The following is an 18,064-nucleotide window of genomic DNA, read 5'->3' on the forward strand; positions in this document are numbered from 1 at the left end:
GTATCCAACTTGTTCACCTGGACAAATTTTCTGTTAGATGCTTGGCTGTAAGTAGCAGGAAACTCCAACTCAACTGTTTTAAACAATAAGGGAATTTTCTTTTCGTCTGTAACAAGAAGTCCCGGGGCATGGTGGCTCTAGGGTTGATTAATCCATCAGCTTTTCATCAGGGACCTGGCTTCCCACCATCTCTGTCATTCTCAGTGGATCAGCTTCTTCCTGAGGCTAGCTCTTCTCATGGTCATGAGATGATGCTACTCATTAAAAGAAGAGGGAGGGTCAGCTGGGCGCAATGGCTCACGCCTGTAATCCCAGCACTTTGGGAGGCTGAGGCAGGCGGATCACTTAAGGTCAGGAGTTCAAGACCAGCCTGGCCAACCTGGTGAAACCCCCATCTCTCCTAAAAATAGAAAAAATAGTTGGGCATGGTGGCGTGTGCCCGTAATCCCAGCTACTCGGGAGGCTGAGGCAGGAGAATCACTTGAACCTGGGAGGCGGAGGTTGTAGTGAGCCAAGATCATGCCGCTGCACTCCAGCCTGGGCAACAGAGCAAGACTCCGTCTCAAAAAAAAAAAAAAAGAAGAAGAAGAAGAAGAGGGAATGTTTCGTAATGTGCTTCTCTTTAAAACTAAGGAAACTTTCCTGAGAAGGCCTCTGGTAGTCTCTCTTGCGTTTCACTGGCCAGAAGTGTGTTGCAGGCTCCTTCCTAAACCAGTCACTGATAGAAGACAACATTACCTTGCTTAGCTTGGTCTATTCAGGCTTTACTATGAATGACATAGAGAAAGAGAGGTCTCCAAACAAAATCGGGGCTCTCTCAGGAAAGAAAGGCAGAGGGGATAACTATTGGGCAGACCACCAGTCAGGTTAGCTTCCATCGCCCACACTGTTTGTCTTGGGATAACCAGAGTAAACGAGCAGCGGCTCTTAAAACACTTTCTGTAATGTCTAAAGAAACACAACCCATAAAAGGTTTAGCAATGACAAACTATTGTGTTATGACTTTAAAATGGTTACTGAGCATCACGCAGTGTTCAACATTGCTAGTGTGAAGTTTGGTGTGGTAAGGAGAGAGGTAGATTTGGAGAGAGAAGACCTAAATGTGTTCCTGGACTTCAGCGATCACCTGTTTGACCTTAAGTAATGAATCAGCTTTTCTAGATCTTAGTTTTATCATCTGTAAAATAGAGATTTGTCTACCTCAGAATTTGCTGTGAGGATTCAATACAATTTGATGCAAAGGAAAGTGCTTTGTAAATTACTAAGTGGTTCATACACAAGGGAGATTTAATTAAATTAATTAATTTTAATTGGTAAATAAAGGTTGTATGCATTTATGGTGTGCAACATGACATTCAAAATATGTATACATTGTGGAACGGCTAAATCAAGCCGATTAACATATCCATGGCTTCACATACTTATTTATTTGTGGTGAGAACACTTAAAATCTATTCTCTTTCCAATTTTCAAGTGTATAGTACATTGTTATTAACTATAGTCACCCTGTGGTATAGAAACGTTTTGAAAGAGGAGCAATAATGTGCCATTTATCCAAGCAAAAATCTCCACACCAGTCTTGGCAGTAGACCTGCAGAGGCTCTAAGGGAAAACAGCTGGAAGGATTACAGCTAATGAGCAGGCTTTTCAATGAAACAAAGCTGATTTAGTAACAACCCAAACAAAGTTAGTCTCTTCAGGCATTTTTTTTTTAAGTTAATAAGTTCAGGAGGGAGTTTAGATGTACAAATGTGGTTACCTGGGCTTAAAGGTGATCAGGTGAACAGGAGTATATTGGTTCTAATTAAGGAGCACTTGACTTGTATTTTAACATAGTTAAAGCTGAAATCCAAAGCGCTTCACTTCTACAGCAGGCTTGCCTCTTCATTATAGCAAAATCTTCACTCAGTTCTGTTACCTCATTAGAAAGCTTAGTCATCTATACAACATTCTCACTCACTCACACCTGCATATTTCCTATACCTCCAAATGGCCTACCAGGAAAATATCTTTTTTCCTAATTAATAAGTTACTGTGATCTCAGTTTCTCTTCCCACGCCCTCAGCACTTCAGAGCTTGAATTATTCATTTCCAGCCTCAGTGCTGGGCTCCAGCTGCTCATATTGAAGAAGGCTCTGTTGACCTTGAGCTTGAGAATTTGTATGTGTTATAATATAGATGTCATTAAAATATAACATTTACCTGCTGAGAACAACATTATACTATTTATGAAACCATATAATTTCAATAACTAAACTCAGCAAGATTTTATTGCTCTTTCCACCTGCAATCACAGAAGTGCTGACTCATCACTTGAGAACCACAGCTCACCAATGCGCAGCTTCACTAAAAATCTGCAATGAGTCTTATTTTTTCATCATCTGTATGTAACCTTTTTTTTTGTGGCAGTTATACAGCCCCCTTCTAAAAGGTTATAATTAATTAAAGGCTCAAATTAACACCAGGAAAACTTTCATGTCACAAAATCTTCAGTGCCTCCGTGGTTAGAAAGAGCTATATTTTTAATACCATGATGATAAATTAAAATTCAGGAATGTCTTTAAAATTTTTTATAGGTATTTTAACAGTCAATTTCACCTTCTCTGAAGATAGACTAAAAGGAGCCTTCTTTGATGTACTGAATTTCCTTATCTCCCACTCTGGCTTATTTATTTTACTTTATGTTATATACAGATACACACACATGCACAATTTTCTTCGAGATATCAGTCCTTTTTGATCAGAATGCTTAAGTAATTTTGTAATTCTTGTAAGGGTCTATAGACATAGTCATATGACCATTTATAGTGCATTTCATCTTGATCCCCTCCTCCCAAAAATTGAGGGGAAATAAAGGCTTGCCTCATGGAAATGGACAAATAATTTACCCAATTCCATTTTCACTTTGAACCACAGTTGATATCAATATAGTTAAAAGTGAGATGAAGGTATGAGAACAGCAGAAAACATTAATTGTACGTACATGGGATACCGCTCTGTTTATGTGTCACCAACAATCGCAGAAGCATGGCAATGGCCTGTGAAGTGTCCTCCCGACTCCAACTGTGGTATGAGTGTGTGCACAGAAAGTGAGCATTCTTAGAGTTCACAATCGCTAATGCCATTCTTATCTGTAGAAGTATTACATCATTTACACATTTTACTAAGCTGTTAGCCTCAATCATGCCCCGAAGCAGTTATTTCCACAGGTTAATGATGTATTATATAAAGAACGATTTCCTTTTTATTCTTGGAGAATTTGCCTTTTAATTTCATTTAGCAACCATTTTGTCTTACATGATGGAATGGTGTAGGCTTAAATGAACTCTCCAAAGATTGAAAAAAATCGATGTCTGTTAGCTGCGCTTTGAACTATACTTAAACCTTACAAATGGAATTTTCTATTTTCTTTTAAAGGGGAGGATTATAAAGAATATTTGATTATTTTGGTAAAAACAGGCTTCCCTTAGTAAAAGAGATAGTACGTTATGAATGACGTTTATAACCTAATATTATTTAGATAAGGTGGAAAAAAAGCCCCCCCAAACCCAGCAGGACCTCAATGATGGAAGCAAATCTGGAAAATAAGGAAATCTGATAAAACATAAGCCCACCATTTTTGCCTTGTGGTGTGGGTGTTGTCCTTACCTGCTGGAAAACACTGGCAAGTCTATTCAGTGAGAGGCAGCCGAAGAAGGCTAGCAAATAGATTTATTAATCATTTCAGGAAAAATGAAGAATGCCTTCAAAGACAACACCCTCTTCTTGGCTTCACAGAATCTTTTTAGGTTTTACTGTTAATAAGATTAAACAGGAGATGAGCAGTAAAGATATTGAAGCAGAGTTTATTATAAGAAAAAGTACACATTAAGAATCGGGCTCCCCCACCACTTAGCTCAGCACTGTGTCCACATTCTTCTATTCAGATTTTTTTATTGCTGTTTGCTTAGGGGAAAAAGTCCCTGTTGAAAGAATGCGGGCCGGAGTACATTAGTCACCTTTCCAGTGCTGTTTCTGTGGGACGGGGCCACGTATCCCTCCCAACTCTGTAAGTTCTCTGCTAGTCAGGGCTGGAGACTGCTGCTGGCAGAAACCCAATCTTCTCCTTGCAAATAAAGGAGCCATCTGACAACGCTGTATTTGTTGGGGCCTCTTCTGAGCCAATCAGAGACTGCCCTTGACCGACGGGAGGAGGAGAAGTTTATAATAGGATCAGTTTTGTTTGCAATTTGTTTCTAATACATGCCAATAAGCCAGTTAACTAGGCTCCGGTTAATGGACATTTTATTGTTCCCCCCCTCCCGCCATGGTGCACATGACCTTTCCTTAGAAGCATTTGTGATGCCTGAAAACATGTATCTGCTGCCTGGTAGCCAGAGGGCTTGCTCTGCTCTAGAAAACTTGTTCCCTAGCCCCGAGCTGCAGACCAGACCCAAATACTTTGATCATTCTGTCAGTGGGAAATTTACAGCAACATTCAGGCTTTTGTTCCATGTGTATTTCTCCAAATGTAATATCTCCCTCAAGAAATCAATGATAAGCTGTTAAACTAAAGAGCATGGTAACATCCACAGAGCAGTAAATTAATGGTCTTTCGTGGATAGATGGTTACAGATTTCATCATAAAAAATGGATAAAAGATTACATATCACACAGAGCGAAACTTTTAATAACTCAACATGACTTTTCTTAATGGGTTTTATTCATTTTAATCATTATAGTGTCAATGATGATTATAGCCTTATTAGATTGTAGTGATTGAAGGGCCTGTTTATGAGATATTGAAAATCTCAGCCTGCTCAGAATAGCCTGGCGGCCTGTGTGGGTTTGATGTGTAACTTTATCTGAAGGAGCAGGGCTTGTCAGGAGAGTTTCAATTAATACTTTTACTAAATTGCTCCTGTCTTTAGTGACCTAGGTCACAGATGACTTAGGGATTCCACAACATCAGCTTTCCCAAACAGTTGGGCTACAGCAGTGTAAATCAAAAGAGGCTGTGAGTGTGTGTGTTTAAACGAAGGTAGGACTAGGAAAGGCCTCAAGCCAAGTGGCTTGAGTCCTTCTGTCTCACTTCGCAGCCAGGAGAGTCCTCTTTCTGCCTTACGATGCCTCAAGAAAAAGGAGTTCTTCTAATAATGGGATAAAAAGTTGGCCACAAGAATCTGGAAGTTTCTCCGTTTTTCCCTCCATGTCTGGGCACATGATTAAAATAAAAATCAAGACTCCATTCATGATTAATAAGGTGCTATTTCAGAGAAATGCCCCAAAACCCAGTCATCCTAAAAAAGTTATTATAATAAAGGTGTCAATGTTCCTAAATTCAAAATAATAATAATAATAAAACCTACAGATGAATACCTTCAGTGGGACCAAGATTATAATGCCATCTATTTGATATCCTGATTTAGTATTGATTCTTTAGAATATCTATTTCCATTACAAATAAGTGTCACCTAAAAGTTATTCCAAATGTTTCACTATAATGGATGTCATCTGTAATAGGCCTTTGAGAAGCAGTGTGGTGTGTCATGGTGTTACAGGAGACCTGGGTATAAATTTGGGCTACTTCCTTTACCAGCAGTATGTTTTGGGACAGGTGACTTGAATTGTCATAGCCTCCATTTCTTCATCAGTAGAAATGGGAATAATGATAATACCCATTTTACCTGTCTCCTTTGTAGGGTGACTAACAGAACCAAATGAGTTCACATTTGTGCTGAAAAAACTCTGTTTTCAAGTGAATCTTTAGAATGTCACTAAGATCCAGGAGCCAGGTGATGTGGCTTTTAAAAATACAGGGTTCAGTATTAGATAGAAAATATCAAGTGATTTGATGAAAATCTGGAAAAGTCAAATTCAATTGAAGTCTAAGTGATTAGGTCCCAAATATTTGAGAATAGAATAATAAAAGTCAAAAGGAATCTAGCAGAGCTTTTTTTTTTTTTTTTTGCTTTTTTAGTAGGGAGAAGTGGATATTTGAATGTAAAAAGATAGTGCAAGTCAGTAGGAATGGCTTAGGAATGCCATACTGTATGGACAAGTGGTCTGTCTCCGTCTGTCAGATGGGCAGAGCCGAGAATCAATCTCAGTCCAGACCTTAGCACAGGAGAAGGGAGATAATCACGGGTGGGGGAAGCCCTGGAATTCAGAAGGGAAGAGAAAGGGAAAGAAACGGGGGTAGAGGAAGGACAGTGGCTTACGCCCGAGCTGGAGAAAACGCACAAAATTAAAGGGAACCAAGGGTTGGAGAGGGGGGCAGCTGGTAAGTGGGAAATGAATGGAGTCCATCTATGACAAGGAAGCACACAGCAGGGAGGAGGTGCGGTAGGGAAAGAACATGACCATGACCTTGGGATCCCACAACCCTGGTCCGGTCTTTTTCTACCACCCTCACAATGGCCCCCCAGCTGCCAGCCCCACTCAGTATCCACTCACCACTAAGGACATGCCCTGTGGAGTCAGTCACATTTATATCTGCTTGGGGTAGATATAATCTATGGAGTGGTTGCAGATACTCAAATAATCTCAAAATTTAATTCCCTCGGTCCACAGACTTCTATTCTTGATCTACACACTCTCCCTGGGATAGTCAAGGCTAAGCTTCTTTACACAGCCTTTCAGTCCCCCAACTTTCTCCCTGGGTCCAGACATAACTTTCTAACTGCCTTGCTGGTCGTCTTTGCTTAGACATGTCCTGAACCTACCTTGTTCTCATCAAACCTGTTCCTCCTCCTGAGTTCCATACCTTGGTTAATTACACGTCCACTGGCCCAGGTCACCAATTTTTGAGTCATCTTCCACTCTGTGTCCTTTACTCCCCAAATCCAATCAATCACTAAGCCCTGTCAATTCTAATTCCTTACTGCGCTGGTTTTAAAATATATCCACAAATTCTTTGACACTTCTCCTATTGATAGGTGGGTCTGTATTTCTACCCCTGGAAACTAGACTTCTATGACTGTTTTGACTAATAGAATTTGGCAAAAGTGAAACCATGTAACTTCCAAGAGGCGACTTAGCCTCCACCTTGCTCCTTGGAACGCTTGTGCCTTGGAGCCACGAGGCTTCCATGTTGTAGAGAAGCCCAAACCAGCACATGTGGTGAAACCACATAGACAGGCCCCGGGACTACACGAAGAGAGAGAGATGGTTGGCTAGGTCCCGGCTACTCTGCCCCTCTGCTGACTACCTGGCTTCAACCATCATTTGACTACTACTATGATAGACCCTGCCTAGAAAACCACCTAACTGAATGGTCCCCAAGTTTCTGACCACAGAGATAATGAGATATGATAAAATGATGGTTAATTGTTTTAAGCTACTAAGTTCTGGGGAAAATGTAACATAGCAAAAGTAACTGGAACATTTACCATCCATCCCCTTTTCACTACCACCTTAGGTTGGGCCCTCATCAGCTTGCCCAGCCAGTGGCTGGCACACAGGAGGTCCAATCAGTGCTCTGGCTGAATGAAAGTCAACTTTATGACAGCAGGCTTTGCGGACGAGATTAGGACCTTAAATCTAGTTAGGTTAGAATTTTGTGGCAATAGATTTCTCCCTGCTGTTATAAAACTGCCGATGTGACCCAGATGAATTCGAGAACTAGCATGAGATCCATGCCTCCCTCAGAAATAAAACTTGAAAGGGAAGAGAAAAGATTTAAAAATAAGCATTATCAAGTGCTGTAAGTGATTGGTTTAGAGTTGGTGCAGATCTTTTTCTTTTTTTCACCAAAATTGATTCTGTCTTGTTAGTTGAAATCAGTTCAGTCATTTGAGTCTTTTTCCCAAAAGGGCAAAACAAAGATTGTCTTATGTTTTTCTTTTCATGACTGGATGTTATCCAGTTTTAGTTGGAGACATTTTGGTTTTAACTTCTCTTAATCCTTGGACAACACTAAAATGATCCAGAGAGATTCTGATTTATACATTCAGTGAGAAACAGCCTTCTAATTCTTATAGCCTTTTAAATGTTCCATTTTTCAATTTTATCTATTGGAATGCAAAATTTCAGCCCTTTTATAAATTGCCTATTAATATTTAATTTCTTACATCATTGTATTGTTACCAGATAACCACAATTGCTACATGGAACAGTAACAGAAGATGCATTAACTATCAATTGAGGAGGACACAAATAGATAGCAAAGGTAATATACATGAAAAACAGTCTGTCAAGCAACGTCAGCCTCAATGAGTATGAATTTACAGTCGCGTACAGTAGCCACAATGATTCTCATTGTTGATTCATCCTCTGATTACTCTGTTTGCACCGCAGACAAAATAGTCTAAATGAACACCAGGATAATAAGTGAACTATCTATCATCTCTTTTATTTTTATTCCAAGCTAGGAGAATTGGCAGAAAGAGAACAGTAAATGGAGATTCCTGCTGGTTCTGTGTCATAGGACCCTTTTAAAACACTGAAGGCACTGTGAATTATTTAAGACAGAGAATAGAAAGCAGGACTTTGCAATTTTACTGTAAGCTTTATGTCACATTCTTACCCGCACTCCGACCACAGTAATCTCACACTACAGGGTTTTTGGGTTATTGTTCAAAAACGATCAGTACAAGTACATTTTATGTCAGTAAAACAGAATGGCGAAGTCAGGAAATAGAGAAATGGTCAAAAAACAGGCATTGCAGATGCAGACTGAGAACTTAGAGGAATAGTTTCGGTTAATCAGAGAATCACAGACTCCTTTAAGTGATTTTGCCTGTTTGACATCTCTGTTGGAGGTCCTACAGGTATATTCAACTCACCATATTTAAGATAGGCTTACTCTTATAGTCTTCCCTAACATTCTATAACAAGACTAAACTAACCCTGTTCCTTTTCGTCTTGATCTTCTTTTTTGCCTAATGGCACCATCATTTCCCCCCATACTCGGGTTCAAAACCTGACTTCCTGTTTCTCTGTCCACGTACCACAGCCAATTGTTGCTAAGAGACAGAATTACCAAGAAGCAGATGAAGCTTAAACTGTGGAGCCCCTCTAGTGCATCGGCCTTTTCTGGGGTTCTGGCAGTAGGGTGGGGTGGGGGGGTCGGGCAGGGGAGGCCGTGGGTGTGTTCACAATGCCATAGGTTTTGTAAAATTTGGAAAATATACTTTAGCTGATGTCTCTTTTGAGTCCAACTTTTCCTCTGCCACACTTCCCTTCTTGTCAAATGCCAGTTTGGAGATTAGGCTAAGGGGATGTTGAATTGAGTTTGAGGATGTGTTTTTTTGGGTTTAATGGGCCATATTTATGTGTTTTGAAGACCCTTCTGTTTATATTTGATTAATGTTAGTTGTCCCAGTATAAGGGATGGCTTCCAGTATACTCCTACCACCCACTGTGCTGACTTACGTGGCATCATGCCACAAAGAAACAAGGCTAGAAGTGTATCGTGCTGTGCAGGTGTGAAGGGGGAACAAGACGTGCATGTGTGGAGCAGTCTGTGGAAAGTTTTCCCGTTTTCAGGCATGTGAAATTGGAAGCAGAGGATTCACTTTTCATTGACACTTGGTCAACATACCAGTTCTGTCCTATCAGAAATACACCCTAAAATGCAATTTATATAATTGTGAATGTACTATACTTTTTAAAAGGAGAATAATACAAAACAGAATTTATCATCCTCTGTTTGCAGGGCACAAACCTGTAGAAGGACCGTAATTAGTGAGCATGTCTAAAACAAGTTGCATAGAAAAGAAACTTAATAGAAGAGTTCTTCAATTTGAAAACAATCCTAGGATCATGTGGTGGATCATGCCTGTAATCCCAGCACTTTGGGAGGCTGAGGCAGGAGGATCGCTTGAGGCCAGGAGTTGGGGACCAGTTTGGATAACATAGTGAGACCTTGTTTCTGCTAAAATACTTTTAAAAATTAGCCAGGTGTGGTGGTGTGCATCTGTAGTCCCAGCTACTCAGGAGGCTGAGGTGGGAGGATCGTTTGAGGCCAAGAGGCAGAGGTTGCAGTGATCCATGATCATATCACGGCACTCCAGCCTGGGCGACAGAACAAGATCCTGTCTCAAAAAAAATTATTTGTTTTTAAAGAGGGCCCCCTAACTATATAAGCCTCATACCTCAGCAAACCAGGGTCCACCCTGGCCCAGCCCTGTGGATTCTTCCTCCACGGTGATTCTTGATTCTATGTTGTTTCCATTTGCCGGCCTCCCCTTTCTTCAGACTTCATTTCTTTTTGTGTGGTCAAGGAGAGTAAGTGCCCGCAATGGTTCTCATGCCACCTTCATCTTCTCCTTACCCTCATCCGCCCTACTCCCTGACATCAGATTACTCTTATTAATAACAATAAAAAGTACAGCTTATGTGATATCTGTTAGGTGCCAAGTACTTTATATACACTATCTTTAATTCTCACAGTCACCTAGGAAGTAGGTATTAATACCATTGTATAGATGAGGAAACAAGGACTCAGTGCTTATGTGACTTGTCGAAGGTCAAAAAGTTACCACGTGACAGCCACAGGATTCAAGCTTAGCTCCTCCTGTTCTTATTCGGCTTGGAGCATGTGGCCTCTCTGTACTCTAAAACAGCTTCTCTCATTGCTTCCAGAAAAAAACAATTAAAACCTTTTGCCCTCAACAGTAAGATGCCGGCCTCTGCCTGTCACCTTTCCTGTGTGTATACCCTACAATCCAGCCAAATCAAACCCTCGGTGGTCCTTGAATATGGCACATCTTCCCTTGGTGTGGAACCTTTCCCTCCACAGTAAGCCCTTCTCTACTTTCTGGAACCCTCAATTTCCTATTTCACACACCACTCCCATAGTCTCCCAGATGGATGTAACAGCTCCTTCTAAAGCCCCCCAAAGCATTTCAGTTTTGCTGTAAGAGATCATAGCACTTCCTGGACTTCCTTTTATTAAGGAACATGGGCACTCATCTTTAAATTGTTGCAATTGTCTCATTGTCCATGTAGTTTGCTTATTCCATTTACTGTCATAGACTGACTTTTTCCATACTTCTGCATTGTCAATAATTTTCACATTGAACAGTTACACGACATTTTGTTTTACTGACATAGCTGATTTAAATATTTCTCTGCAGTTAGACTTTTCTGGTTTCAGTTTTTGTTTGTGTTGTTGTTGTTTGCTACTGTTAAAAGTCAGGATTGGAAAGAACATTTTTGGAATATAGAATTATTTCTTCTATGTAATTATTTCCTCTGGACAAAACTCTAGAAGTGGCATTACTAAATCAAAGTGCATGGACATTTTATTACTCATATAACTCTGTTGCTTTCCAAAAGTTTGCATAATTTACATTGCAACTAATAGTACATAATTGTACTAGTTTCATCTTGCAGCATTGGATGATATTATTTAATTTTTCAGTTTTTGCCATCCCTTTGATTTTTTTTTTTTTTTTTTTTTTTTTGAGATTGACAGTCTTTTGATTAGAGCCAGGGGAAAGGAGGAAAACTAGATAAATTATGTGAATAAGATTGCTTTAAAAATTCTAATTTTAAGATGAATGATGAAGAAAGGATACATGAAGAGAAAAATCTATGACTAATTTGGTACAAATTGTAAAAATAATTTGATAATAAATGTATCAAAGTCTTCAAACCCATGTAACTATTACCTGACAACAAGGTTTAGTTGGATGATTGGCTGAAGATTTGAAGGTGCAAATATTACCAGTATGCCAGATGTGTAATTGGACAGTCACTGCCAATTAAACAAGACAGGAAATTAAAAGAGTCCAAGAGATAATTCATTCTCCAAATTAGTAACTCAATTGGTCAAAATTACAATACCTGTTGAAGTTACTTTAAATTATACTCTAATAGTAATTAGAGGCTTTGCCTCATGTTCTATGAAATATTTCCATTTGCTGATGAAGTACTAAGGGACTGGTAATTTAGGCAAATAAATGATGATTGCCTGATCAAAGTCATTAAATTAATATAAAATGTAATGGTAGTAAATTCTCTGATAAAAGAAAACGGTTTAAAATCTCTATAGGGAGGTAGCCAAAAATATATTCTGCAAATATTTGGATACATTTTCATACGGTCCAGCAACCCATTCCATTTTGCAGATTGACTTGATAGGTTCATAGACCCATCTTTTTTCTTTTACTATGGCAATAAGTAATTGTGTCTATTCCATGCCTTTGTCATACCTAATTGCCACTTTATTGTTCCCGAAGGGCAACTGGACGAAGACTTGTAAAAAGCTGAAATTAAAATGACTAATAAGGATTAAAAGAAGAAACCCAGAGGTTGCGGAGCCTGTTGAAGCCTGATGCTATTTCCTAGAGTTATATTTTAAGGTAGTCAACTATAGGTCTCATAATCACACTTTGTTGAGAGAGTAATTGTGCTTTCTTGAGATCTATACTTTAAGAACCGTATATTTGCCTTCATTGTGACATAAGGAGCATGTTCTGAGTCTCAGATACCTTTTGCCAAACGTTCAAATCCAACACTGTCATTCATTAGAAAGGAAAAATTGTCCTGATATAGAGCAGGATCCACAAAGGAAAATGAATCTGAAACAGACAGTTGCTTTACACACCGGGAATTCCACTTAATATGCAGCACTTAGAATGTGATAAGATTTCTGGCATCTTTTTAATTGTGTCCTGGTTGCTTTATAGAAAAGATTATGTCCCAGTCTATGTACCTGTGAACAGAGGTATCTGGGGAGCACTCATTTTTCACTAAAAAGGAACATTTTAAGTACCTACTAATTGCAAGACAAGTTCTGCACCAATGATGCTTTGGGATAGATGAATAATTCCGCTACCTTGAACAAAAGATATAGTCAGGTTTTTTTGTTTGTTTGTTTCCAGACCTCTGGAACATGTAAACGTTGCCTAAAAGTATAACACTCTATTGCTGCAAAAGCAATGTAAAAATTAAACATAATTTTTGGAATTTTTTTAACAAAGCAAGTTTCTCCTGGATGCTGGGTAGGAGCACCTAGGAAGGAGGCTGTGAATTTCTGGGTGTAGAACTTATGAAGAGTTAGTGAATCGGAACCATAATCAGTGCAGTTCCAGTTGGTCTGCCTCAAGTAAAACACAAAATCGTATTTTAAAGGGGTGAGTAGATGCTTTAAAAATATTTTCAAAATAAGTGTTCTGAATGTCAGTTTGGTTTCTGAGTTAAATTGCCTCTAAATGACCCAGTTCTAAAGTCACATTTCAAAGCTTCGGGAAACCCTGTCTGGGGCCTGTCTAGACCTCAGAATTGGCCTGGTTTGTTTTAAAGTTTCAGCGAGGGCTGGCCTGCTGGGTTTGCCTATTGCCAGGGCAGAGGCATGTGTGAGACGTGATGCAGATTTCCAAGGTACTGTTTTGTTTTGTTTTTTCATTATACTCTGTATGAAAAAATAATTTTAAAAAGTGATATCATGGTATATGTCATTTATATGTCATGGAAATTGCATCCTTCTTTGGCTTTGGAGCTTCTTAAGTGAAAAGGGTCAAAGTGGTGGATCCCAACCGATGATCCAGTGGCTTTGATCCAGTGGCATCAGAGAGCTGGATTCTACTCTGACACCATAACTAACCCACTGTGGAAATCTGGAAACTCAACCTCTCTGGACTTCACTTCTAAAATGAGGCATTTGGAATATAAACTCTCTATAGTCTCTTTGATTCTTTGCCTCTATGATATTACAAAGAGTGCTAGCAGGTTTTCTAAATTTTATTGTATGCTATATCTTTTTCTGGAAAACAAATAAAAAATTCAGCACTAATTATATACTGGGTAAAGCTAAAACTTAGAATGAATTTAGCAACTGGGCAGTCATGAGTTAGTAAATAAAGGTTTATGGAGACTCAGAATCTCATGCAATTGGGGCACTGAGTCAGGTGAGGTTGTTCATTTGTCACAATTGCTGTGATAAAATATTCAAACTAAATATACACTTTTAAAACATAGACATGCTTTGGTTTCTTTTTAAATAGAATTTTGGAAAATACTAGAAACATTGGTCAAATCAATTAGCTCATACCTTAGCAGTTCTGTGTTGCATGCATTTGACAGGGTGGAACATTCCTAAATAGGTATATTTAAGCCCCCGTCAAGGCTAGATTGTGTAATGGTCTGGCATATGTGACTTCTATGTTTCTTTAATTACTGCTTCATGCAGCACCTGCATTAAAAGTGGAACACTGTGGGTCTAGTGAGCCTACCTCACACTGAAGGGATGGAGGGGATCACTCATGTCTGTTGCATGATCCTTTCGAGTTGGACAAAGCAAATGGGTCAGTCACTGGGGGGCTGCAGCAGTGTGCATCATACTGGACACCTGTCATTCCAGCCAACAGAGGTATCCCCTCAACAGCAAAAGCCATTCACACAGCAGCAGTGAGCAAGGAGGCTCACTGCACACCATGATGCTAATACTTCTGAGATCTCCATCATAATGTGCGTGGCTCTCACTGTGTGAGAATATAGCCTCATCTAAAGAGAGACAGACTGGCAGTCTTCACTTAGGGAAGATGAGAAGTAGTTTATTCAGGTAATTAAGAAAGGCCACTCTTTCACCTTGAATATTAAACAGACTCATTGGCTAATTGTTAAATTCTCTTCTTATAGACTAATTTGGTGGTATGAATTTTCTCTCAAAATGTATCCTTGAAACTCTGTCTCATCAAAGAATTGACTTAAGGGTGAATGAAATCTGTGAGAGTAGTGTTTCACTTTTTGTAAAAAATTGAGGTGAAATTCACATAACACAACAACCATTTTAAAGTGTACAATTCAGTGGAATTCAGTGCATTCACAATGTAGTGCAGTGACCACCACCCTTTAGTTTCAAAACATTGTTATCACCCCAAAAGAACACCCCATAACCCACTGAGTAGTTACCCCCACTTACCCCTTCCCTCATTTCCTGGCAACCATGAATTTACTTTCTGTCTCTGTGGATTTGTCTGTTCTGGACATGTGCTATATTTTGAGAAGCTGCTTTTACTCCAAGGTACTCAACTCCTAAAGGATGTGAAGGAAGAGAGCATGCACCAGCGGCCCTGTGATTATCAAGTATCTACCTGTTGGGACCTCCTGCTTCCTGTACCCATGAGGTACAACCACCTTCAGACCACAACAGGCTGTCGACCAGCTCCAGGAAGGCTGCCTGGCACCCCAGCACAGGAGGGAAGAATGATGTCCATTTAGAGTTCCAGGAAAGGCATAAGTAGGGCTGAATAAAATGATTTTAGTTGGAATTTGGCCACATTCAAGGGCTAATTAATGGGGATTATGAACAAAGTGAGGAATGTGCTCTTGGCTGCCACTGAGTTATCAATGTAGTAAAGTATGGCCTGCGAGTTTCCTAACCTCTGTAGAAGGACGCCCTTGTGCTCTATCCAACATATTGAACTTGTTAAATGCTGAAGAAAGCTGGACTCTTGGAAAAGGATGTGGAGTCTTTTATTCACTCACTGGACGATTGGTGCTTAAATCTGCGGGAACCTGGACACGTGATGCTTAATCTTAAATCTCACAGGGAAGTGGTTTGGTTAGCGCACACTGTTAGGATGCCATTCTGAGGCTTCAAAAAGCAATGGAGGACATCATCTACCTGTTCCCTTTCCTAATTTGGACAGTTACCAATCTTACAGTTGAAGTGAAAATATTAATATTTCTAGACACGTGCAAAATGAGAAAAAAAATTGTGGATTGAGCAGCTCTGCAGGCTTCTTTCTCTCTCTCTCTCGCTCTCTGTTTAGGAACCTGAGATCTGAGAGGCTTGTTTCTTCATTAAGTATTCTACAAACCTGGGAACTCTAGAAATGCTAGCTGGGAAGAGAAAGAGAAAATGGGGAAAATAACAAAAAATGGAAAAATCTTTCTCCCTACAGACATCATTTTTCAGGGAGTGAAAAAAGTTTCCAAATATCTGTCTGTTTCAGAATCCATTTAAGCAATCTTAATCATCTCACCTCCGTTTCCTTATTATTCTAGAGCCTAGTCATTTTTTCCCCTCTAGAGTTAAGTTGCACTGCATATAGAAATGCATGGGTTTTATCCAAAACTTGTGATTTATTTTAGGTGGGTTCTTTCTTTACTCACATAAAGTAGCATTATGCATAAAAATTTAAAAATTTCCAACCCATGATTTTTTAAAAAGTAACTTGCCTCCCCCACTAAAGTAATGTCCAGATAATACAATAAATAAAAACTCTATTCTTTGCCATCTAGCTTTTAAAATTGGGCAAGAGTGAGCGTTTACTGAAATTTGCTCCATTGTATAGAGCATAAATACTGTTTTAAGAGAAAAAGGGGAAGATCTAAGCAAATGGGGATGTAGTCTGTTTTTCTGCTCTTGAATTGGAGGAGTTATTTTGCATTTCCTCAAAATCTAGAAGTAACTGGGGCAGGCTGGGATTACTATGTGTTGGGCAAGAGGGTGAGGAAGAGGAGGAGGGAGAAGAAATGAAGAGGAGGAAATGGAAGAAAGAAAAAGGGAGGAGGAGGGAAATGGCTCTCTAGAGGGACTTCCCTAAGCAAGGCCAGGGCAGTGCAGGTCATAAGTATCTGAATACAGAAGAGCTTATTGGAGGTTTGTGACCAACTCCCTCACTGGGCATCCCTCCAGGTAGGGGTTTAGTGGAAGGCAGAGTTTCATGGGTGCGCAACTTGGGCAGTGGCACAGTCTGGTGCTCAGAAGGCCCACACTCAGTGTAAGGCTCTGCTGTCATCATCTTGAAATTCTTACTAATCTTATTTTTGAACTTGTGTTCTGTACATAAAGTCTGATGGGACACAGAACACATACATGAGCAGAGAAGACATATGCAATATTCATGTTTCCTGTTCCTTATCACCTCATTTGCATAAAGAACCCATGATGCTTAATAAGCACAAAATTTCAGCGATCCCACAATGCATGAGAATTCAACAAGACTCAAAAAGACTAAGTGTAAAAAAAGGGAAGCGTGTGATGCCTACAACTGAGTAAGCAGGGCAGCAGAAAGCCCCAAGAGGCCATGCTTTCCATTAGAAGACGTGCTTTCCAGAATTTGCTTCAAATGCAGGAAGAAGTAGTGGAATTCTAAGAAACAGAGATGAACTGGGCGCAGTGGCTCACGCCTGTAATCCCAGCACTTTGGGAGGCAGAGGCAGGCAGATCACCTGAGGTCAGGAGTTCGAGACCAGACTGGCCAACATGACAAAACCCCGTCTCTACTAAAAATACAAAAATTAGCTGGGCGTAATGGTGCGTGCCTGCAGTCCCAGCTACTCGGGAGGCTGAGGCAGGAGAATCACTTGTACCTGGGAGGCAGAGGTTGCAGTGAGCCAAGATCGTGCCATCGCACTCCAGCCTGGGCAATAGAGTGAGACTGTCTCAAAAAAAAGAAAGAAAGAAAGAAACACAAATGACCAAGGAACCCTATCACATCCTTTCTTATTCATGTTTCTTCCCTGTAATAGTCACCACTTACACTGAAAAAGATGACATAAAAGGAAAGGGAAAGATAGGGCAAATCATAGTTTCCTTTCCTTTCAGATCCCCCTTGCTTATCAGTAAGCCGAAGGTAGAGAGGGTTGATAGCATATGCACTTATCAAGCAGTGAAAGAAGACTAGCCGAGCTCGTTTTGTGCAGAATATTTACTGTTCTGGTGAGAACAAAATACATATGCATGTATGAGGTACAAAATGTGAATTGTGCAATTTTGGTGATTCTACATACAAGTTAAATGTTCCTGTATTTGCATTTATAACTGATGTTGCACAATATAAAAATGAATGGTGGCTGGGCGCGGTGGCTCACGCCTGTAATCCCAGCACTTTGAGAGGCCAAGGTGGGCAGATCACCTGAGGTCACGAGTTCGAGACCAGCCTGGCAAACATGGCGAAACCCCATTTCTACTAAAAGTACAAAAATTAGCTGGGCTTGGTGGTGGGCGCCCGTAATTCCAGCTACTCAGGAGGCTGAGTCAGGAGAATTGCTTCAACCCAGGAGGTGGAGGTTGCAGTGAGCTGAGATCGGCCACTGCACTCCGGCCTGGGTGACAAGAGTGAGACTCCATCTCAAAAGAAAAAAAAAAAAAAAAAAAAGAATGGTAAAATTCATGCTAATAATT

The 18,064-nt window shown here is 40.0% G+C and overlaps 1 pseudogene; it reads right to left on the reverse strand.

Moving 5' to 3' along the window:
- The window catches only part of LOC100970718 (heterogeneous nuclear ribonucleoprotein A1-like), a 31,254-nt pseudogene extending 14,575 nt beyond the window's left edge, over nucleotides 1-16,679 (reverse strand).
- Nucleotides 16,680-18,064: the final 1,385 nt, after the last annotated feature.

The sequence above is a fragment of the Pan paniscus genome, chromosome 6 (genome assembly GCF_029289425.2).
Source record: "Pan paniscus chromosome 6, NHGRI_mPanPan1-v2.0_pri, whole genome shotgun sequence".
In the NCBI taxonomy this organism is placed as follows: domain Eukaryota; kingdom Metazoa; phylum Chordata; class Mammalia; order Primates; family Hominidae; genus Pan; species Pan paniscus.